Source organism: Brienomyrus brachyistius, chromosome 9 (genome assembly GCF_023856365.1).
Source record: "Brienomyrus brachyistius isolate T26 chromosome 9, BBRACH_0.4, whole genome shotgun sequence".
Classification (NCBI taxonomy): Eukaryota; Metazoa; Chordata; class Actinopteri; order Osteoglossiformes; family Mormyridae; genus Brienomyrus; species Brienomyrus brachyistius.
In genome coordinates this window covers 22,107,301-22,129,155 of record NC_064541.1, presented here as the reverse complement: position 1 = coordinate 22,129,155, position 21,855 = coordinate 22,107,301, and the positions used below count along the sequence as shown (strand labels likewise).

At 49.5% G+C, this 21,855-nt stretch overlaps 18 non-coding genes across 18 annotated transcripts; all 18 read right to left on the bottom strand.

Annotated features, from left to right (window-relative positions):
- Window positions 1–413: 413 nt before the first annotated feature.
- On the bottom strand, window positions 414–577 carry LOC125749896 (U1 spliceosomal RNA). Its single transcript, XR_007400184.1, has one exon. It is a non-coding gene; the product is annotated as a U1 spliceosomal RNA (small nuclear RNA).
- A 522-nt stretch (window positions 578–1,099) lies between these two features.
- On the bottom strand, window positions 1,100–1,263 carry LOC125749885 (U1 spliceosomal RNA). The gene has a single exon (XR_007400173.1). It is a non-coding gene; the product is annotated as a U1 spliceosomal RNA (small nuclear RNA).
- A 522-nt stretch (window positions 1,264–1,785) lies between these two features.
- Window positions 1,786–1,949, bottom strand: LOC125749874 (U1 spliceosomal RNA). Its single transcript, XR_007400162.1, has one exon. It is a non-coding gene; the product is annotated as a U1 spliceosomal RNA (small nuclear RNA).
- Window positions 1,950–2,471: 522 nt separating this feature from the next.
- Window positions 2,472–2,635, bottom strand: LOC125749932 (U1 spliceosomal RNA). The gene has a single exon (XR_007400219.1). It is a non-coding gene; the product is annotated as a U1 spliceosomal RNA (small nuclear RNA).
- A 522-nt stretch (window positions 2,636–3,157) lies between these two features.
- On the bottom strand, window positions 3,158–3,321 carry LOC125749862 (U1 spliceosomal RNA). Its single transcript, XR_007400151.1, has one exon. It is a non-coding gene; the product is annotated as a U1 spliceosomal RNA (small nuclear RNA).
- A 522-nt stretch (window positions 3,322–3,843) lies between these two features.
- Window positions 3,844–4,007, bottom strand: LOC125749934 (U1 spliceosomal RNA). Its single transcript, XR_007400221.1, has one exon. It is a non-coding gene; the product is annotated as a U1 spliceosomal RNA (small nuclear RNA).
- Window positions 4,008–4,529: 522 nt separating this feature from the next.
- On the bottom strand, window positions 4,530–4,693 carry LOC125749850 (U1 spliceosomal RNA). The gene has a single exon (XR_007400140.1). It is a non-coding gene; the product is annotated as a U1 spliceosomal RNA (small nuclear RNA).
- Window positions 4,694–5,215: 522 nt separating this feature from the next.
- Window positions 5,216–5,379, bottom strand: LOC125749837 (U1 spliceosomal RNA). The gene has a single exon (XR_007400129.1). It is a non-coding gene; the product is annotated as a U1 spliceosomal RNA (small nuclear RNA).
- A 522-nt stretch (window positions 5,380–5,901) lies between these two features.
- On the bottom strand, window positions 5,902–6,065 carry LOC125749826 (U1 spliceosomal RNA). The gene has a single exon (XR_007400118.1). It is a non-coding gene; the product is annotated as a U1 spliceosomal RNA (small nuclear RNA).
- Window positions 6,066–6,587: 522 nt separating this feature from the next.
- Window positions 6,588–6,751, bottom strand: LOC125749815 (U1 spliceosomal RNA). The gene has a single exon (XR_007400107.1). It is a non-coding gene; the product is annotated as a U1 spliceosomal RNA (small nuclear RNA).
- Window positions 6,752–7,273: 522 nt separating this feature from the next.
- Window positions 7,274–7,437, bottom strand: LOC125749803 (U1 spliceosomal RNA). Its single transcript, XR_007400096.1, has one exon. It is a non-coding gene; the product is annotated as a U1 spliceosomal RNA (small nuclear RNA).
- Window positions 7,438–7,959: 522 nt separating this feature from the next.
- Window positions 7,960–8,123, bottom strand: LOC125749792 (U1 spliceosomal RNA). The gene has a single exon (XR_007400085.1). It is a non-coding gene; the product is annotated as a U1 spliceosomal RNA (small nuclear RNA).
- A 522-nt stretch (window positions 8,124–8,645) lies between these two features.
- Window positions 8,646–8,809, bottom strand: LOC125749781 (U1 spliceosomal RNA). The gene has a single exon (XR_007400074.1). It is a non-coding gene; the product is annotated as a U1 spliceosomal RNA (small nuclear RNA).
- Window positions 8,810–9,331: 522 nt separating this feature from the next.
- On the bottom strand, window positions 9,332–9,495 carry LOC125749909 (U1 spliceosomal RNA). The gene has a single exon (XR_007400197.1). It is a non-coding gene; the product is annotated as a U1 spliceosomal RNA (small nuclear RNA).
- A 522-nt stretch (window positions 9,496–10,017) lies between these two features.
- Window positions 10,018–10,181, bottom strand: LOC125749985 (U1 spliceosomal RNA). The gene has a single exon (XR_007400262.1). It is a non-coding gene; the product is annotated as a U1 spliceosomal RNA (small nuclear RNA).
- A 522-nt stretch (window positions 10,182–10,703) lies between these two features.
- Window positions 10,704–10,867, bottom strand: LOC125749769 (U1 spliceosomal RNA). Its single transcript, XR_007400062.1, has one exon. It is a non-coding gene; the product is annotated as a U1 spliceosomal RNA (small nuclear RNA).
- Window positions 10,868–11,389: 522 nt separating this feature from the next.
- Window positions 11,390–11,553, bottom strand: LOC125749835 (U1 spliceosomal RNA). Its single transcript, XR_007400127.1, has one exon. It is a non-coding gene; the product is annotated as a U1 spliceosomal RNA (small nuclear RNA).
- Window positions 11,554–12,075: 522 nt separating this feature from the next.
- Window positions 12,076–12,239, bottom strand: LOC125749834 (U1 spliceosomal RNA). The gene has a single exon (XR_007400126.1). It is a non-coding gene; the product is annotated as a U1 spliceosomal RNA (small nuclear RNA).
- Window positions 12,240–21,855: the final 9,616 nt, after the last annotated feature.

The window sequence follows — 21,855 nt, the reverse complement described above, 5'->3', positions numbered from 1 at the left end:
TCGCATATGGCTCTGGGCCAGGTAAGACTGCTCTCGTAGCTCAGCCTTGGCCTAGGAGCAGTCTGCTCGCAATACAGCAAATGATTTTTCAAAGAAAGAAGAATGAGACCGTTTACCCTTTGATATGAATCTGTGAGCCTCAGCACGCTTACATTTTCATGTTGTCGCCTGCTCATCCAACAATCGCATTCCATTCAGTAACAAAGGCACCTGGAGATGCATGCAGCTTCATCAGACATGGCGCTCAGCCTACCGCAGGCTTGCTCGAATGAAGTTCACCTAAGGAACCACTCGCAAACACTTGGCGCAGGCAACAGACTGCGCACATTTCTTTTCACGCTAGTTTGCGTCAGATGCGACTCTCTTCCGTCGCATTTGCAACGGAACTCCTCTTTCGTTAAACACCTGAAATACAGGGGAGAGCGCGAACGCAGTCCCCCACTACCAGAAATTATGCAGTCGAGATTCCCACATTTGGGGAATTCGCAGGGGTCAGCACAGCCGCAGTGCAATGGCTATGCCTCGCCCTGGGTGAACCACCTTCGTGATCATGGTATCTCCCCTGCCAGGTAAGTATGAGTTGGATGAGGGTCATGTGACCCTGTTGTGCTACTCGCCTGCCTACTCTGAGTCGCAGTGGGAAAGTTAAGGTGGGGCCGGATTAACTCCCATAATCCTCTGCGCTGTCGCATATGGCTCTGGGCCAGGTAAGACTGCTCTCGTAGCTCAGCCTTGGCCTAGGAGCAGTCTGCTCGCAATACAGCAAATGATTTTTCAAAGAAAGAAGAATGAGACCGTTTACCCTTTGATATGAATCTGTGAGCCTCAGCACGCTTACATTTTCATGTTGTCGCCTGCTCATCCAACAATCGCATTCCATTCAGTAACAAAGGCACCTGGAGATGCATGCAGCTTCATCAGACATGGCGCTCAGCCTACCGCAGGCTTGCTCGAATGAAGTTCACCTAAGGAACCACTCGCAAACACTTGGCGCAGGCAACAGACTGCGCGCATTTCTTTTCACGCTAGTTTGCGTCAGATGCGACTCTCTTCCGTCGCATTTGCAACGGAACTCCTCTTTCGTTAAACACCTGAAATACAGGGGAGAGCGCGAACGCAGTCCCCCACTACCAGAAATTATGCAGTCGAGATTCCCACATTTGGGGAATTCGCAGGGGTCAGCACAGCCGCAGTGCAATGGCTATGCCTCGCCCTGGGTGAACCACCTTCGTGATCATGGTATCTCCCCTGCCAGGTAAGTATGAGTTGGATGAGGGTCATGTGACCCTGTTGTGCTACTCGCCTGCCTACTCTGAGTCGCAGTGGGAAAGTTAAGGTGGGGCCGGATTAACTCCCATAATCCTCTGCGCTGTCGCATATGGCTCTGGGCCAGGTAAGACTGCTCTCGTAGCTCAGCCTTGGCCTAGGAGCAGTCTGCTCGCAATACAGCAAATGATTTTTCAAAGAAAGAAGAATGAGACCGTTTACCCTTTGATATGAATCTGTGAGCCTCAGCACGCTTACATTTTCATGTTGTCGCCTGCTCATCCAACAATCGCATTCCATTCAGTAACAAAGGCACCTGGAGATGCATGCAGCTTCATCAGACATGGCGCTCAGCCTACCGCAGGCTTGCTCGAATGAAGTTCACCTAAGGAACCACTCGCAAACACTTGGCGCAGGCAACAGACTGCGCGCATTTCTTTTCACGCTAGTTTGCGTCAGATGCGACTCTCTTCCGTCGCATTTGCAACGGAACTCCTCTTTCGTTAAACACCTGAAATACAGGGGAGAGCGCGAACGCAGTCCCCCACTACCAGAAATTATGCAGTCGAGATTCCCACATTTGGGGAATTCGCAGGGGTCAGCACAGCCGCAGTGCAATGGCTATGCCTCGCCCTGGGTGAACCACCTTCGTGATCATGGTATCTCCCCTGCCAGGTAAGTATGAGTTGGCTGAGGGTCATGTGACCCTGTTGTGCTACTCGCCTGCCTACTCTGAGTCGCAGTGGGAAAGTTAAGGTGGGGCCGGATTAACTCCCATAATCCTCTGCGCTGTCGCATATGGCTCTGGGCCAGGTAAGACTGCTCTCGTAGCTCAGCCTTGGCCTAGGAGCAGTCTGCTCGCAATACAGCAAATGATTTTTCAAAGAAAGAAGAATGAGACCGTTTACCCTTTGATATGAATCTGTGAGCCTCAGCACGCTTACATTTTCATGTTGTCGCCTGCTCATCCAACAATCGCATTCCATTCAGTAACAAAGGCACCTGGAGATGCATGCAGCTTCATCAGACATGGCGCTCAGCCTACCGCAGGCTTGCTCGAATGAAGTTCACCTAAGGAACCACTCGCAAACACTTGGCGCAGGCAACAGACTGCGCGCATTTCTTTTCACGCTAGTTTGCGTCAGATGCGACTCTCTTCCGTCGCATTTGCAACGGAACTCCTCTTTCGTTAAATACCTGAAATACAGGGGAGAGCGCGAACGCAGTCCCCCACTACCAGAAATTATGCAGTCGAGATTCCCACATTTGGGGAATTCGCAGGGGTCAGCACAGCCGCAGTGCAATGGCTATGCCTCGCCCTGGGTGAACCACCTTCGTGATCATGGTATCTTCTCTGCCAGGTAAGTATGAGTTGGCTGAGGGTCATGTGACCCTGTTGTGCTACTCGCCTGCCTACTCTGAGTCGCAGTGGGAAAGTTAAGGTGGGGCCGGATTAACTCCCATAATCCTCTGCGCTGTCGCATATGGCTCTGGGCCAGGTAAGACTGCTCTCGTAGCTCAGCCTTGGCCTAGGAGCAGTCTGCTCGCAATACAGCAAATGATTTTTCAAAGAAAGAAGAATGAGACCGTTTACCCTTTGATATGAATCTGTGAGCCTCAGCACGCTTACATTTTCATGTTGTCGCCTGCTCATCCAACAATCGCATTCCATTCAGTAACAAAGGCACCTGGAGATGCATGCAGCTTCATCAGACATGGCGCTCAGCCTACCGCAGGCTTGCTCGAATGAAGTTCACCTAAGGAACCACTCGCAAACACTTGGCGCAGGCAACAGACTGCGCGCATTTCTTTTCACGCTAGTTTGCGTCAGATGCGACTCTCTTCCGTCGCATTTGCAACGGAACTCCTCTTTCGTTAAATACCTGAAATACAGGGGAGAGCGCGAACGCAGTCCCCCACTACCAGAAATTATGCAGTCGAGATTCCCACATTTGGGGAATTCGCAGGGGTCAGCACAGCCGCAGTGCAATGGCTATGCCTCGCCCTGGGTGAACCACCTTCGTGATCATGGTATCTCCCCTGCCAGGTAAGTATGAGTTGGATGAGGGTCATGTGACCCTGTTGTGCTACTCGCCTGCCTACTCTGAGTCGCAGTGGGAAAGTTAAGGTGGGGCCGGATTAACTCCCATAATCCTCTGCGCTGTCGCATATGGCTCTGGGCCAGGTAAGACTGCTCTCGTAGCTCAGCCTTGGCCTAGGAGCAGTCTGCTCGCAATACAGCAAATGATTTTTCAAAGAAAGAAGAATGAGACCGTTTACCCTTTGATATGAATCTGTGAGCCTCAGCACGCTTACATTTTCATGTTGTCGCCTGCTCATCCAACAATCGCATTCCATTCAGTAACAAAGGCACCTGGAGATGCATGCAGCTTCATCAGACATGGCGCTCAGCCTACCGCAGGCTTGCTCGAATGAAGTTCACCTAAGGAACCACTCGCAAACACTTGGCGCAGGCAACAGACTGCGCGCATTTCTTTTCACGCTAGTTTGCGTCAGATGCGACTCTCTTCCGCCGCATTTGCAACGGAACTCCTCTTTCGTTAAACACCTGAAATACAGGGGAGAGCGCGAACGCAGTCCCCCACTACCAGAAATTATGCAGTCGAGATTCCCACATTTGGGGAATTCGCAGGGGTCAGCACAGCCGCAGTGCAATGGCTATGCCTCGCCCTGGGTGAACCACCTTCGTGATCATAGTATCTTCCCTGCCAGGTAAGTATGAGTTGGATGAGGGTCATGTGACCCTGTTGTGCTACTCGCCTGCCTACTCTGAGTCGCAGTGGGAAAGTTAAGGTGGGGCCGGATTAACTCCCATAATCCTCTGCGCTGTCGCATATGGCTCTGGGCCAGGTAAGACTGCTCTCGTAGCTCAGCCTTGGCCTAGGAGCAGTCTGCTCGCAATACAGCAAATGATTTTTCAAAGAAAGAAGAATGAGACCGTTTACCCTTTGATATGAATCTGTGAGCCTCAGCACGCTTACATTTTCATGTTGTCGCCTGCTCATCCAACAATCGCATTCCATTCAGTAACAAAGGCACCTGGAGATGCATGCAGCTTCATCAGACATGGCGCTCAGCCTACCGCAGGCTTGCTCGAATGAAGTTCACCTAAGGAACCACTCGCAAACACTTGGCGCTGGCAACAGACTGCGCGCATTTCTTTTCACGCTAGTTTGCGTCAGATGCGACTCTCTTCCGTCGCATTTGCAACGGAACTCCTCTTTCGTTAAATACCTGAAATACAGGGGAGAGCGCGAACGCAGTCCCCCACTACCAGAAATTATGCAGTCGAGATTCCCACATTTGGGGAATTCGCAGGGGTCAGCACAGCCGCAGTGCAATGGCTATGCCTCGCCCTGGGTGAACCACCTTCGTGATCATGGTATCTCCCCTGCCAGGTAAGTATGAGTTGGATGAGGGTCATGTGACCCTGTTGTGCTACTCGCCTGCCTACTCTGAGTCGCAGTGGGAAAGTTAAGGTGGGGCTGGATTAACTCCCATAATCCTCTGCGCTGTCGCATATGGCTCTGGGCCAGGTAAGACTGCTCTCGTAGCTCAGCCTTGGCCTAGGAGCAGTCTGCTCGCAATACAGCAAATGATTTTTCAAAGAAAGAAGAATGAGACCGTTTACCCTTTGATATGAATCTGTGAGCCTCAGCACGCTTACATTTTCATGTTGTCGCCTGCTCATCCAACAATCGCATTCCATTCAGTAACAAAGGCACCTGGAGATGCATGCAGCTTCATCAGACATGGCGCTCAGCCTACCGCAGGCTTGCTCGAATGAAGTTCACCTAAGGAACCACTCGCAAACACTTGGCGCAGGCAACAGACTGCGCGCATTTCTTTTCACGCTAGTTTGCGTCAGATGCGACTCTCTTCCGTCGCATTTGCAACGGAACTCCTCTTTCGTTAAATACCTGAAATACAGGGGAGAGCGCGAACGCAGTCCCCCACTACCAGAAATTATGCAGTCGAGATTCCCACATTTGGGGAATTCGCAGGGGTCAGCACAGCCGCAGTGCAATGGCTATGCCTCGCCCTGGGTGAACCACCTTCGTGATCATGGTATCTCCCCTGCCAGGTAAGTATGAGTTGGATGAGGGTCATGTGACCCTGTTGTGCTACTCGCCTGCCTACTCTGAGTCGCAGTGGGAAAGTTAAGGTGGGGCCGGATTAACTCCCATAATCCTCTGCGCTGTCGCATATGGCTCTGGGCCAGGTAAGACTGCTCTCGTAGCTCAGCCTTGGCCTAGGAGCAGTCTGCTCTCAATACAGCAAATGATTTTTCAAAGAAAGAAGAATGAGACCGTTTACCCTTTGATATGAATCTGTGAGCCTCAGCACGCTTACATTTTCATGTTGTCGCCTGCTCATCCAACAATCGCATTCCATTCAGTAACAAAGGCACCTGGAGATGCATGCAGCTTCATCAGACATGGCGCTCAGCCTACCGCAGGCTTGCTCGAATGAAGTTCACCTAAGGAACCACTCGCAAACACTTGGCGCAGGCAACAGACTGCGCGCATTTCTTTTCACGCTAGTTTGCGTCAGATGCGACTCTCTTCCGTCGCATTTGCAACGGAACTCCTCTTTCGTTAAATACCTGAAATACAGGGGAGAGCGCGAACGCAGTCCCCCACTACCAGAAATTATGCAGTCGAGATTCCCACATTTGGGGAATTCGCAGGGGTCAGCACAGCCGCAGTGCAATGGCTATGCCTCGCCCTGGGTGAACCACCTTCGTGATCATGGTATCTCCCCTGCCAGGTAAGTATGAGTTGGATGAGGGTCATGTGACCCTGTTGTGCTACTCGCCTGCCTACTCTGAGTCGCAGTGGGAAAGTTAAGGTGGGGCCGGATTAACTCCCATAATCCTCTGCGCTGTCGCATATGGCTCTGGGCCAGGTAAGACTGCTCTCGTAGCTCAGCCTTGGCCTAGGAGCAGTCTGCTCGCAATACAGCAAATGATTTTTCAAAGAAAGAAGAATGAGACCGTTTACCCTTTGATATGAATCTGTGAGCCTCAGCACGCTTACATTTTCATGTTGTCGCCTGCTCATCCAACAATCGCATTCCATTCAGTAACAAAGGCACCTGGAGATGCATGCAGCTTCATCAGACATGGCGCTCAGCCTACCGCAGGCTTGCTCGAATGAAGTTCACCTAAGGAACCACTCGCAAACACTTGGCGCAGGCAACAGACTGCGCGCATTTCTTTTCACGCTAGTTTGCGTCAGATGCGACTCTCTTCCGTCACATTTGCAACGGAACTCCTCTTTCGTTAAACACCTGAAATACAGGGGAGAGCGCGAACGCAGTCCCCCACTACCAGAAATTATGCAGTCGAGATTCCCACATTTGGGGAATTCGCAGGGGTCAGCACAGCCGCAGTGCAATGGCTATGCCTCGCCCTGGGTGAACCACCTTCGTGATCATGGTATCTCCCCTGCCAGGTAAGTATGAGTTGGATGAGGGTCATGTGACCCTATTGTGCTACTCGCCTGCCTACTCTGAGTCGCAGTGGGAAAGTTAAGGTGGGGCCGGATTAACTCCCATAATCCTCTGCGCTGTCGCATATGGCTCTGGGCCAGGTAAGACTGCTCTCGTAGCTCAGCCTTGGCCTAGGAGCAGTCTGCTCGCAATACAGCAAATGATTTTTCAAAGAAAGAAGAATGAGACCGTTTACCCTTTGATATGAATCTGTGAGCCTCAGCACGCTTACATTTTCATGTTGTCGCCTGCTCATCCAACAATCGCATTCCATTCAGTAACAAAGGCACCTGGAGATGCATGCAGCTTCATCAGACATGGCGCTCAGCCTACCGCAGGCTTGCTCGAATGAAGTTCACCTAAGGAACCACTCGCAAACACTTGGCGCAGGCAACAGACTGCGCGCATTTCTTTTCACGCTAGTTTGCGTCAGATGCGATTCTCTTCTGTCGTATTTGCAACGGAACTCCTCTTTCCTTAAATACCTGAAATACAGGGGAGAGCGCGAACGCAGTCCCCCACTACCAGAAATTATGCAGTCGAGATTCCCACATTTGGGGAATTCGCAGGGGTCAGCACAGCCGCAGTGCAATGGCTATGCCTCGCCCTGGGTGAACCACCTTCGTGATCATGGTATCTCCCCTGCCAGGTAAGTATGAGTTGGATGAGGGTCATGTGACCCTGTTGTGCTACTCGCCTGCCTACTCTGAGTCGCAGTGGGAAAGTTAAGGTGGGGCCGGATTAACTCCCATAATCCTCTGCGCTGTCGCATATGGCTCTGGGCCAGGTAAGACTGCTCTCGTAGCTCAGCCTTGGCCTAGGAGCAGTCTGCTCGCAATACAGCAAATGATTTTTCAAAGAAAGAAGAATGAGACCGTTCACCCTTTGATATGAATCTGTGAGCCTCAGCACGCTTACATTTTCATGTTGTCGCCTGCTCATCCAACAATCGCATTCCATTCAGTAACAAAGGCACCTGGAGATGCATGCAGCTTCATCAGACATGGCGCTCAGCCTACCGCAGGCTTGCTCGAATGAAGTTCACCTAAGGAACCACTCGCAAACACTTGGCGCAGGCAACAGACTGCGTGCATTTCTTTTCACGCTAGTTTGCGTCAGATGCGACTCTCTTCCGTCGCATTTGCAACAGAACTCCTCTTTCGTTAAATACCTGAAATACAGGGGAGAGCGCGAACGCAGTCCCCCACTACCAGAAATTATGCAGTCGAGATTCCCACATTTGGGGAATTCGCAGGGGTCAGCACAGCCGCAGTGCAATGGCTATGCCTCGCCCTGGGTGAACCACCTTCGTGATCATGGTATCTCCCCTGCCAGGTAAGTATGAGTTGGATGAGGGTCATGTGACCCTGTTGTGCTACTCGCCTGCCTACTCTGAGTCGCAGTGGGAAAGTTAAGGTGGGGCCGGATTAACTCCCATAATCCTCTGCGCTGTCGCATATGGCTCTGGGCCAGGTAAGACTGCTCTCGTAGCTCAGCCTTGGCCTAGGAGCAGTCTGCTCGCAATACAGCAAATGATTTTTCAAAGAAAGAAGAATGAGACCGTTTACCCTTTGATATGAATCTGTGAGCCTCAGCACGCTTACATTTTCATGTTGTCGCCTGCTCATCCAACAATCGCATTCCATTCAGTAACAAAGGCACCTGGAGATGCATGCAGCTTCATCAGACATGGCGCTCAGCCTACCGCAGGCTTGCTCGAATGAAGTTCACCTAAGGAACCACTCGCAAACACTTGGCGCAGGCAACAGACTGCGCGCATTTCTTTTCACGCTAGTTTGCGTCAGATGCGACTCTCTTCCGTCGCATTTGCAACAGAACTCCTCTTTCGTTAAATACCTGAAATACAGGGGAGAGCGCGAACGCAGTCCCCCACTACCAGAAATTATGCAGTCGAGATTCCCACATTTGGGGAATTCGCAGGGGTCAGCACAGCCGCAGTGCAATGGCTATGCCTCGCCCTGGGTGAACCACCTTCGTGATCATGGTATCTCCCCTGCCAGGTAAGTATGAGTTGGATGAGGGTCATGTGACCCTGTTGTGCTACTCGCCTGCCTACTCTGAGTCGCAGTGGGAAAGTTAAGGTGGGGCCGGATTAACTCCCATAATCCTCTGCGCTGTCGCATATGGCTCTGGGCCAGGTAAGACTGCTCTCGTAGCTCAGCCTTGGCCTAGGAGCAGTCTGCTCGCAATACAGCAAATGATTTTTCAAAGAAAGAAGAATGAGACCGTTTACCCTTTGATATGAATCTGTGAGCCTCAGCACGCTTACATTTTCATGTTGTCGCCTGCTCATCCAACAATCGCATTCCATTCAGTAACAAAGGCACCTGGAGATGCATGCAGCTTCATCAGACATGGCGCTCAGCTTACCGCAGGCTTGCTCGAATGAAGTTCACCTAAGGAACCACTCGCAAACACTTGGCGCAGGCAACAGACTGCACGCATTTCTTTTCACGCTAGTTTGCGTCAGATGCGATTCTCTTCCGTCGTATTTGCAACGGAACTCCTCTTTCCTTAAATACCTGAAATACAGGGGAGAGTGCGAACGCAGTCCCCCACTACCAGAAATTATGCAGTCGAGATTCCCACATTTGGGGAATTCGCAGGGGTCAGCACAGCCGCAGTGCAATGGCTATGCCTCGCCCTGGGTGAACCACCTTCGTGATCATGGTATCTCCCCTGCCAGGTAAGTATGAGTTGGATGAGGGTCATGTGACCCTGTTGTGCTACTCGCCTGCCTACTCTGAGTCGCAGTGGGAAAGTTAAGGTGGGGCCGGATTAACTCCCATAATCCTCTGCGCTGTCGCATATGGCTCTGGGCCAGGTAAGACTGCTCTCGTAGCTCAGCCTTGGCCTAGGAGCAGTCTGCTCGCAATACAGCAAATGATTTTTCAAAGAAAGAAGAATGAGACCGTTTACCCTTTGATATGAATCTGTGAGCCTCAGCACGCTTACATTTTCATGTTGTCGCCTGCTCATCCAACAATCGCATTCCATTCAGTAACAAAGGCACCTGGAGATGCATGCAGCTTCATCAGACATGGCGCTCAGCCTACCGCAGGCTTGCTCGAATGAAGTTCACCTAAGGAACCACTCGCAAACACTTGGCGCAGGCAACAGACTGCGCGCATTTCTTTTCACGCTAGTTTGCGTCAGATGCGACTCTCTTCCGTCGCATTTGCAACGGAACTCCTCTTTCGTTAAATACCTGAAATACAGGGGAGAGCGCGAACGCAGTCCCCCACTACCAGAAATTATGCAGTCGAGATTCCCACATTTGGGGAATTCGCAGGGGTCAGCACAGCCGCAGTGCAATGGCTATGCCTCACCCTGGGTGAACCACCTTCGTGATCATGGTATCTCCCCTGCCAGGTAAGTATGAGTTGGATGAGGGTCATGTGACCCTATTGTGCTACTCGCCTGCCTACTCTGAGTCGCAGTGGGAAAGTTAAGGTGGGGCCGGATTAACTCCCATAATCCTCTGCGCTGTCGCATATGGCTCTGGGCCAGGTAAGACTGCTCTCGTAGCTCAGCCTTGGCCTAGGAGCAGTCTGCTCGCAATACAGCAAATGATTTTTCAAAGAAAGAAGAATGAGACCGTTTACCCTTTGATATGAATCTGTGAGCCTCAGCACGCTTACATTTTCATGTTGTCGCCTGCTCATCCAACAATCGCATTCCATTCAGTAACAAAGGCACCTGGAGATGCATGCAGCTTCATCAGACATGGCGCTCAGCCTACCGCAGGCTTGCTCGAATGAAGTTCACCTAAGGAACCACTCGCAAACACTTGGCGCAGGCAACAGACTGCGCGCATTTCTTTTCACGCTAGTTTGCGTCAGATGCGATTCTCTTCTGTCGTATTTGCAACGGAACTCCTCTTTCCTTAAATACCTGAAATACAGGGGAGAGCGCGAACGCAGTCCCCCACTACCAGAAATTATGCAGTCGAGATTCCCACATTTGGGGAATTCGCAGGGGTCAGCACAGCCGCAGTGCAATGGCTATGCCTCGCCCTGGGTGAACCACCTTCGTGATCATGGTATCTCCCCTGCCAGGTAAGTATGAGTTGGATGAGGGTCATGTGACCCTGTTGTGCTACTCGCCTGCCTACTCTGAGTCGCAGTGGGAAAGTTAAGGTGGGGCCGGATTAACTCCCATAATCCTCTGCGCTGTCGCATATGGCTCTGGGCCAGGTAAGACTGCTCTCGTAGCTCAGCCTTGGCCTAGGAGCAGTCTGCTCGCAATACAGCAAATGATTTTTCAAAGAAAGAAGAATGAGACCGTTCACCCTTTGATATGAATCTGTGAGCCTCAGCACGCTTACATTTTCATGTTGTCGCCTGCTCATCCAACAATCGCATTCCATTCAGTAACAAAGGCACCTGGAGATGCATGCAGCTTCATCAGACATGGCGCTCAGCCTACCGCAGGCTTGCTCGAATGAAGTTCACCTAAGGAACCACTCGCAAACACTTGGCGCAGGCAACAGACTGCGTGCATTTCTTTTCACGCTAGTTTGCGTCAGATGCGACTCTCTTCCGTCGCATTTGCAACAGAACTCCTCTTTCGTTAAATACCTGAAATACAGGGGAGAGCGCAAACGCAGTCCCCCACTACCAGAAATTATGCAGTCGAGATTCCCACATTTGGGGAATTCGCAGGGGTCAGCACAGCCGCAGTGCAATGGCTATGCCTCGCCCTGGGTGAACCACCTTCGTGATCATGGTATCTCCCCTGCCAGGTAAGTATGAGTTGGATGAGGGTCATGTGACCCTGTTGTGCTACTCGCCTGCCTACTCTGAGTCGCAGTGGGAAAGTTAAGGTGGGGCCGGATTAACTCCCATAATCCTCTGCGCTGTCGCATATGGCTCTGGGCCAGGTAAGACTGCTCTCGTAGCTCAGCCTTGGCCTAGGAGCAGTCTGCTCGCAATACAGCAAATGATTTTTCAAAGAAAGAAGAATGAGACCGTTCACCCTTTGATATGAATCTGTGAGCCTCAGCACGCTTACATTTTCATGTTGTCGCCTGCTCATCCAACAATCGCATTCCATTCAGTAACAAAGGCACCTGGAGATGCATGCAGCTTCATCAGACATGGCGCTCAGCCTACCGCAGGCTTGCTCGAATGAAGTTCACCTAAGGAACCACTCGCAAACACTTGGCGCAGGCAACAGACTGCGCGCATTTCTTTTCACGCTAGTTTGCGTCAGATGCGACTCTCTTCCGTCGCATTTGCAACAGAACTCCTCTTTCGTTAAATACCTGAAATACAGGGGAGAGCGCAAACGCAGTCCCCCACTACCAGAAATTATGCAGTCGAGATTCCCACATTTGGGGAATTCGCAGGGGTCAGCACAGCCGCAGTGCAATGGCTATGCCTCGCCCTGGGTGAACCACCTTCGTGATCATGGTATCTCCCCTGCCAGGTAAGTATGAGTTGGATGAGGGTCATGTGACCCTGTTGTGCTACTCGCCTGCCTACTCTGAGTCGCAGTGGGAAAGTTAAGTTTGGGGAATTCGCAGGGGTCAGCACAAAGAAAGAAGAATGAGAAAATTTCTATTGTTGTCAGGTACTTATGAATTTTTAATTGGAAGAAGGAAATCATTTTTACAGTGTTGTTTGTCAGGCTTAAGATGATATTGAAAAAAACTGTCAAAGAAAAATTGATAATTCAAATCCAGAAAAGACAAAATAAGAAACACAACTCAATAGTCCCAAGAAAAAAAATACACAGGAAACAAATAATCAGGTTCACATTCATTAGAAATTCATATAGATGATGGCAGTCACATTGTACAAAGTCTTCACTTTCCCCATTGAATGATGTGCTGGTTTAACTAAATTTGAAACAAGGCCAGTATATTTAAGATATGCTGAGAGAAGTTTTCATGAGGATTTCATGAGGAAGTGCAAAGTGAAAATTAGTTTTTCAGTCTCAGGATTGCATGAGAATTCTCCTTAGTTGGAAGAAAGGTCAGGAGGCTTTTATTAAGACAAGAGGTTTCCCAGGACACTGAACAGCTGGAGACCAATTTTTTTGAGAAATTATCCAGCGAAGGGCCACTTCTCTCAAAATAGTTTTTTTTAATACATCAGTCTTTCATAGTCAGTGTTCCAAGATATTCAAATATTAAATAATAAACAAGTCATTCCTCTTTCATTACTGAATTTTAGTTATGAACTCTGATCCTTGCCTGAAAAATATTGGTTTTGAAAGAATTATGAGATTCTATAAATGAAAGTATTGGTGAACCCGTGAACCAACTCCTGTTCTAATATTACCCCTTAGTGTCTTTCTTTCAACATCCTTACTTCTACTATAACATTAACATTTTGTGTCTTTTTATTTTGTTCATTGTGAATGTAAATATTTAATGTTGCAAACTATATTCATCTATGAAGGTGTCACGACCGCGGTCGGGCGAAGCGGCAATCGTGTGGATCGGCAGGCAGGAACGAGCAGACAAGCCAAAGTCAGGGCTGACAAGGGGTTTATTAGAAAATCCGGGGCAGGGAACATAGGACGGCAACTGACATCAATGACGGACGAGGACCACAGGTAAGACCAGGACTTAAAACAGGACAAGACTAATCAAAGTAATCAGACACAGCAGGAGACGATCAGGGAAGTACACGTGGGTAAGCAGGGGGCGTGGCACACACGAGGAGCGGACGAGCCGGGCATGACAGAAGGCTTCTCTTTTCACACTTTATGTTTATGTCTGTTTATATTTGATTTTTGCATAAACATTTAATGTGCTTTTTTGTCTTTTCGGTATATTCTTCCCCCTTCTTTATAGCAAAGACCATAAATGATGTGGTGAAGCGTTAACAGAGGCTACTGAAACACACCAAGAAAGGGCTAACCATGACGAGAGCTTTCCAAAAAGAAAATTTATCCCAGAATGCTGTTGCCTAGCTGGCTCCAATAGCTGAGCAGTATATTGCAGCCCAACACCAATTTCAACTGATCTCCTTCAAGACAGGGAAACTGTCTGAATTTGCTACCATATGCCAAGAAAAAATAACAGAACTAAAAGAGAAAATTGAAAACATGAAAAGGAATGGTTTGCTTCTACCATTCTACCTTAGTAAGTGAACTGTTGTGTTATCAGTCTTAAATACTGAAATCTGAGTACACAACCACAAACACATCATCCCCTCCTACACACTGGTTAATTTAATATTTTGGCTAAAGTTCAGATAACCAAGGTTTTGGTAGCTGTGTATGGTTATACATCCTAACAGGAGCAGAGCAGATTACTGTTATTTTCAGTTAGTTTACTTTTGAACTGTTTACGGCAAAACCTGCAATGTCTTCTGTTACCTTTTTGAACTGTGCAAATAAGACTTGTTTGCCTGTAAAAAAATCTGCTGATGATCTGTTGAATTCAGTTGTTTTTCACTTTATTTGGAGTATCCAATTTTATGTCTGGAGATGCGAATCTATAAGGTTATTGCACATGTAACAGGTATAATACAAATCATCTCTAGTTATTCAACAAACTTGCCGTAGGCAAGTGTTTCATTATGTTAACATGTACATGACAATTATCTATAGGGAATATCTTGGATTCCCTGCGGATCATGTTTTGCATATCAATAACTGAGAAGATACTTTTGTATATTCAGCTGCCTCATCTCCCTTTCAGATGAGTCCGACCACTGTGGTGTCGTCAGCAAACTTGATGATGAGGTTGTTGCTGTGGGCCAGACTACAGTCATAAATTGAACTCGATTACTTATATAAACAAATACCACTCAAAGTTGAGTGAAGTTGACTCATAGAATATAAAAAAAAACATATAAAACAAATAAAATATTTCCATTGCTGCATTCTCCCCGCTAAACTTCACAAAACTTTGTGACAGTGCTGAACTATAACCAGCAACTGCTAGGCCAGGGGCTGGTAAGAGGGTCTACCATATACTACTACTTAATACCATCTACTGTACTATCTACCAACAGGTTACCTGCATGACAGGAAAGAAGCTTGAAGAAGCTGATCAGACTTCTTAACCCATGTAGTGTGTGTGGCTCTCTGTGTCAAATTTTGAATTAACCTATTAATGGGTTTCAGAAGCCTGCCTGTTTGTGTTTTCACCTACGTCGTCATTTCACTCACCGGTGAGGGGACTCTGTTAGGGGACAGAATGCTGGATGCTTCTGACATTCTTGGGGTGAGTCTAGGACCTTCAGTCTCCAAACATTCGCCACTCTGGGCTTGGTTCATTTTGGGTACACTGGACTGAGAATTCCCAGCTTCAGACCTAAAGTCCTCACTATCCTGAGGCTGCTCAACCTCTGCCTCAGTGGAATATGAGCTTTCAGAAGGTCCATTGAGACTGGACACCTTGGCTACCCAGCTTGTAGTTCTCTCAGATGCCAATGTCTGCTCTGGGACTCCGGCTGCATTGTCACAGTTCTTCACCCATTAGAAAATGCTTGACCATTGTCTTCCAAAAATTAGCTTACAGCATTAAATTTCTCTTGACCTGTGCTGGTATTCTTCACTCGGTAAGTGTACCGTGCAGAGCCCGTAGCTACGCTTGTTGTGCGGGTGTGCATCTGTTTGCGTGCACTTTGTGCTGGTTTTGTTAACAGGGGACAGTCCTTAATTGCCTGGCAGAAAATTATCTCCTAATCACTTTTATCGACCAATCATCGCGTTCATCTGATGACATCATGTGTCTCCATTGGCCAACCATCATGCTGGAGAGGAGGAGCTGCCATTTTACATATTGCTTGGGAACCACAGGAGAGTGGCAGTTTTTTCCAGGTGACTGCCATTTATAATGTACCTTTTTGTCCCGGCTTGTTCTGTGCTGGTAATTTGGGTCAGAGGGCTAGACAGGGTAGCAGGGGGGCACCTATACTCTCATCATGTAGGTTCGAGTCTGTGTTAAGACACCCTAGGTGAAGGGACGAATGCAACCACCTGTATGTTATGTTTTAAAGCTAGTGTTTAGACTAGTTAGGTGTTATTTTGTTTACTTTATTGAGCTAGATAAATCACTTAAGACTTATTAAGAAAGCTGTTTGGTTTTGTTGTGTTCTTTCCTTTTGCGCCGTCCACAATCCAGTCCCTCTTTTTTTTTTTTGAGTATGTTTTGTGTTTAGTTAGTTGTCTGCTGGGTATTTTTGGTAAAATAAATGTCCTGTATTTACTCTCTGTCTGCAGAACTGAGTATGTGTGTGCTCCTCCTACTGTCTGCCACTTAAGTGTTATTGATGCCCCTCCATCCCTAGACGTTATTCTGAGCGCTTGTAACAGTAAGTGTGACACTTTGTGTCTTTGGAAAGAACAGTGTAAAGTACAGAACAGTCAGCTACCTTGGAACGGCCTCGTTCGCCCTTATTGACTATTAGCACTCGGTCACCCTCTTCAATGTCATGACCCTTCACCATCCTATTGTAGATCTGTGCATGCCGGTCCTGGCTAGCTTGGGCACTCATCTGAACCATAGATAACGCCTCCTTGGGCCCTTCCCTCTGGCTCAGATGTCTTGCTGACAACACTTCACTTACAGCACCTAACATACTCTTGCATATCACTATCCATGTCAACCCAGAAGAAACGTTGTTTTTCACATCTGTGTCCCACTCTCCATAACCCTCCAAGACAGCTGACACATCATCACTAGAGAGTGTGCAGCACTCCAGATCTGCGCTTGGAAAACATTACCCAGTCTGGCAGTTTACACTGACACAGAATGTGTGCTGAACCACATCTTCTCCAAAGTGCTCTGCTTCCCGACAGGGCCTCAAATGGTTCCGAGACCAACTGCTTAATGACACGAGCTTGGATGAAAGGTGGCCTGCTCAAGGCATCTGCTACAGTGTTCTTCTTACCCTGGATGTACTTAATGCTAAAGTTATACAGCGCTAATTTGGCGAGCCATCTTTGTTCACATGAGTCGAGCCTTGGCTTTGTCAAAATGTATGTTAACGGGTTGTTGTCTGTCCATACAGTAAATGTCAGCCAGTGACTGAACTTATCACAAACGGACCACTTGAGGGCAAAGAACTCTAAACGATGAGTTAGCTTGGGCATGTGTGAGAGCTTTACTGGCGAATGCGATGGGCCGTGCTACTGTTCCCCCCTCCGGGACTTGGGACAGAATGGTTCCCAGATCATCCAGTGAGGCATCAGTGGACAATATAAAAGGACGACTAAAGTCAGGATGCGCAAACACCACAGATTCCAGAAGAGCTGCCTTCAGTTGCTCAAAGGATTCCTGGTGCTCTTTTTTTCCAGTCATTCAGACTTCCTGACAGCATTAGCTCTCCTTCTGTCAGTCGTATTTCCCCTTGGTGCTGCAATTAGATTGAACAGCGGCATTGCAATGTTAGTGCAGTTCTGAATGAATCTCTGATAAAACATGACCATGCCAAGAAATGATCTGGTTTTTTTCTGTGATGGTGTAACCCCATCATCCATCATCAAATCAGTTTCACTCACTGACATGATTGCTCTGATTTTGTCAGGATCTGTTGCAATACCATTCTCATCTATAATACAGCCTAAGAATCTCACAGGAAGGCCGCAGGAAGTAGCATTTCTTTGGAGCCAGCTTCAGCCCATGAGCACTCAGTCTGCTGAACACGAGCTCCAATCTTTTCAAAGCCTCTTCTTCATTTGGTACGACCACCAGCAGATCATCTAAATAGCACAGCAGAATTAGGAAATTTTGGTCGCCAAAGATGCCCATCATGAGAGCATGAAGCTTGCCGGGCCGTTACAGAGCCCTTGTGGTAACCTGTTAAATTCATAAAGCCCTATGGGTGTTGTGAAGGCAGTAAATTTCCTATCTTCCTCTTCTATTTCTATATTATAGAACTCAGAAGTGAGGTCCATAACAGGACCCAAAGGAGCCAAGCAGTCTGCCATATGTGGGAGAGGGTACGCATCCTTTGATGCACGGGTATTCAGCCACCAATAGTCCACGCAAATCCAAAGGTCTCCACTCTTCTTCCACACCAGGACTAAAGGTGACACCTCTCGAAGGTTGTGATACTGTGCAGGTGCACTCTCCAATACAGGAGACGGAATGGATAGCTGTACATCAAATATAGGCAATGAGAGAAGTTCTTTGTTTTACCACAATCAACCTTGCTCTTTAAGAATACGCTCTCATACCTACATATCAACTCGACGAATCTGCTTTTCCAATGCGATGACACTTCACAAGCATCAACATTGAGGTCATCCATGCTAGCATCATTCAATGTGTGATGGACATCCTCCTGCAGCGGCCCCAGTAGTTCCTGTGCCTCCTGCAGCACCCCCTGTGGTTCCTGTGCCTCCTGCTTTGGCTCCGCCCGGATCTGAGACCCTGGCCAAGCGTTTTTTTTGCCCTCCAGGGTCTGTTCTTGCGACTAATGGGGGAGCCAGCAGTGTGACACTCCCCAGAGGCAGCTTTGCTTCTTGAACAGCAGAACAGAGGGAGTTCACTGCGGTTACCCCCCGAGTCCCCACTCCAGCGTGGAGTGGAGGAAACCCTGGGGAAGCTGCTCCAGTGGAGGAAGAGTCAAGCTCCTTCAATAGGAGTAGCTGCATCCGAGACTCCTGCTGCGCCCAATGTTCTGGCTCCTGAGGCGCCTTTTCCACCCGTTCCAGCTCTGCCCGTTCCTGAGGCACCTGCTCCGCCCGTCCTGGCTTTGCTCGCTCCTGTGGTTCCTGCTTCACCCCCGAGGTCCCTGTGGTTCCTGATTCACCCCCTGAGGTCCGTTTGGTTCCTGCTTCACCTGAGGTTGCTGCACCGCCCGTAGAGGTGCCATTTCCCGTGGTTCCTGATTCACTCCCCGTGGTTCCAGTTCCTGCTCAGGGTCCCGTGGTTCCCATGCTGCGTCACCGCCCTCCAAGGTTCCTGCTGCATCGCTGCCCTGCGAGGTTCTTGTTGCGTATCCCCTGCTGCCACCCGAGGCCCGGGCTGCACCTGTTGTTGCACCACCCACAGCTCTGGTTACAGCTTTGCCCGTTGCACCGCCTACAGCTTTTGCTACGGCATCACCCGCTGCTGTTACATTGCCCGCTGCGGCTGCTGAAGCCAGGCTCCCGGCTCCGCCTGCAGCTGCTCAGCCCAGGCTCCCGGCGGTAGATGCGGCGCCCAACAAGGCCCCAGTCCAGGTGGTCGACACGCTGCCCAGCGAGGCCCCAGTCACAGCGGTCGCCGCATCACCCCCCCAGGACCCAGTCCCGCCTGTCGACGCAACACTCCCAGCAGTCCCGGGTCCGTTGGCTGACACGCCGGCCTGCGATCCCCCAGCTCCCCTGTTCCCGGACACCCTGGCTGCAGCCCCCCGGGTCCCGGACACCCCGGCTGCAGCCCCCGGGATACTTGACCCCTCGACCTCAGTCTCCCTGGTCCCGGCTCCCTCGGCCTCAATCCCCCCAGGTTCCTGACCCTACTTCCGTGCCCTTGGCTTCTTTGACCTTAGTCCCTCCCCAAGGAAATCCCTGACAGCCTGACCCCCGCTCCTTCCTCCATAATGGAGCCAGAGGAGGAGTTTGAATGGGACCCCTCGGGGATCACCCTGACTACCCCCTTGGACCCCTCCAGGAGGTCACACCGGCCAACGCCAGCTTGTCGCGGCAGCTCTTGACCAGGTGCCCACCTCTTGGTCTCCCGGAAAGGGAGGGAAAACCAACATTGGGGTTGACTCCCTGGTTTGCCTGCGCTCCCCCAGGTTCCCTCTCGGTGGATGCCCCCGGCCTCACCCATAGAGCCTTGTCGGCCAGTTGTGGCTTGGTCTCGGGTGCCTCGTCGGTCGCCTGTGGGTTCCCCGCTAGCAGCTCCTCGGTCGCCTACCCTTGGGCTGGCTGAGGCTGCGCCCCCCGTGTGCCGTGGCTACTGTTCCCTCCTCGCCTTCTCCACCAGCCCCTTTACCTTCTTCATTGCCACCCTCGGCATCCCCAGTTCCGGGCTCACGATCTCCTGTTACTCCTGCGGCCCCCACTTTATGCCCGCCAAAGGTCCCTTCAGCTCCCCATTGTCCCTAGCTCCCTTGCCCCCTGTGTTCACTCCGTCCTGTTCCACTACCCTCTGGGTCCTTTGTGCCCTCCATGTTTGCTCCTCGTGCCTTTGATCCCCTCTGGTCCCTTTGTGGCCCCTGTGTTTCCCCCTCGTCCCTCAGTGCCTTTTAGGCCCTTTGTACCCCCCACGTTTTCTCCCTGTCCTTCTGTGCCTCCTGTGGGTGTGCCCCCTGTGTTTCCTCCTCAACCCGCCATGCCTTTATTCCCCGGTGTGATTCCTCCGTTATCCCCTTTAGTGTCCCCGGGTCCCATGTTTCCTTTGTAGGTGCCCCTGTGCTTGTCGGCATTCCCTTTGATTTGCCATCTGTTGTCTGAGTTTGTCTCCTTGTGTTTGTTTTGTGTGTATGTGTCGTTCCCAGTGCCCCATTGATGTTGCTGTTGTCTTCGCAGGTGCTGTGATGTTCCTGGTCCCGTCGCTTTGCTCCCCTTAGGCACGCCTGGAGTGCACGACTTTGGGGGGGGGGGGGGGTCCTGTCCTGCCCCGATTGTCCACTCCTTCCATATGCCACGTCTCCTTGTTAACCCCGTGTGGACTCCCCATGTTCATCAGCTGTTTCCTGTTGTTTTTTTTTCAGTCTTTTTTATTTATCCTGTTTCCCTGTTTTAGGTTTACCCCATTTCTGCTGTGTATAATTATGTTTTGCTTATTCTTATGGTCCTAGTTTTTCGTGTGATTAATCCTTAATGGTTCCCAGTTTCTTTGCTTATTATGTGTTACTGATTCCACCTGCTTCTCGTTATCCTGTGCTCTCATTGATTGGTTAATTTGGTTATGATTCTCACCTGTCCAATGTCATGTCATGTTAGCTCTGCGTGTATTTATGTGCCTGCCCTAACTCCGCGCTTCAGTCACCCCCCCCCCCCCCCCCACCCCATCTTGCTCCCAGTTTTGTTTTGTGGTTACTTTTAGTTGGTTCCTTTTATCTCCTGTTAGTTCTGGCCCTCAGCACCACCTAACTTTTCACAGAGGGCTGCAATATCCACATCCTCAGGACAGAGAGAGGAAAATGCGCAAAATCTGTTTTTTTATATTCAAAGGTGCTGTGTTTTCCAGTGCTACAGACAGGCTTGGAGAGTGAACAGGGGCACCAACAGAAACCTTTCAATGTAGTAGTGTTACATCGTCGTTGGTGTCTATGCTCCATTCAGACTCAAACCTGGGTCCCAGAGGTGTGAGGCAACAGTGCTAACCACTGCACCACCATGCCGCCCCTCATGTTAACTTGTTAAGCTATTTTAATAGATTTTTTCTTTAAAATTTATGTTAGCTTAAGGTAGGGGGAGTGGGGGAATCGGGCACTTCTGACATTGTACGGTACTAATGCAATTAGGAAAAACTTTTTAATAATTTTTTAAATTCCAAACGTCTTAATAAAAATGAGGGTTGGTGCCAAAATGGTGCCATACAAGCTAGAACCACCACTGCTGACCACTTATGGAATAATGGAAGTGATAGTGCTTGGGAAATCCTTCTGTTTATTAATGAGGTATTACATTTCACATGTGCCACAAGGGGGAGCCAAATAGTATATAACAAACTAAATAAGCAAGTAACATAAATTTTAAAGAAAAAATCTATTAAAATAGCTTAACAAGTTAACATGAGGGGCGGCATGGTGGTGCAGTGGTTAGCACTGTTGCCTCACACCTCTGGGACCCAGGTTTGAGTCTCCGCCTGGGTTACATGTGTGTGGAGTTTGCATGTTCTCCCCATGTCGTTGTGGGGTTTTCTCCAGGTACTCCAGTTTCCCCCCACAGTCCAAAAGCATGCTGAGGCTAATTGGAGTTGCTAAATTGCCCGTAGGTGTGCATGTGTGAGTGCATGGTGTGTGAGTGTGCCCTGCGATGGGCTGGCCCCCCATCCTGGGTCGTTCCCTGCCTCGTGCCCATTGCTTGTAGGATAGGCTCCGGACCCATCGCGACTGAGTAGAATAAGCGGTTTGGAAAATGGATGGATGGAAGTTAACATGATTATTAAATTTGAATTTGTGTGTTTTATTAAGTACAGTTGTG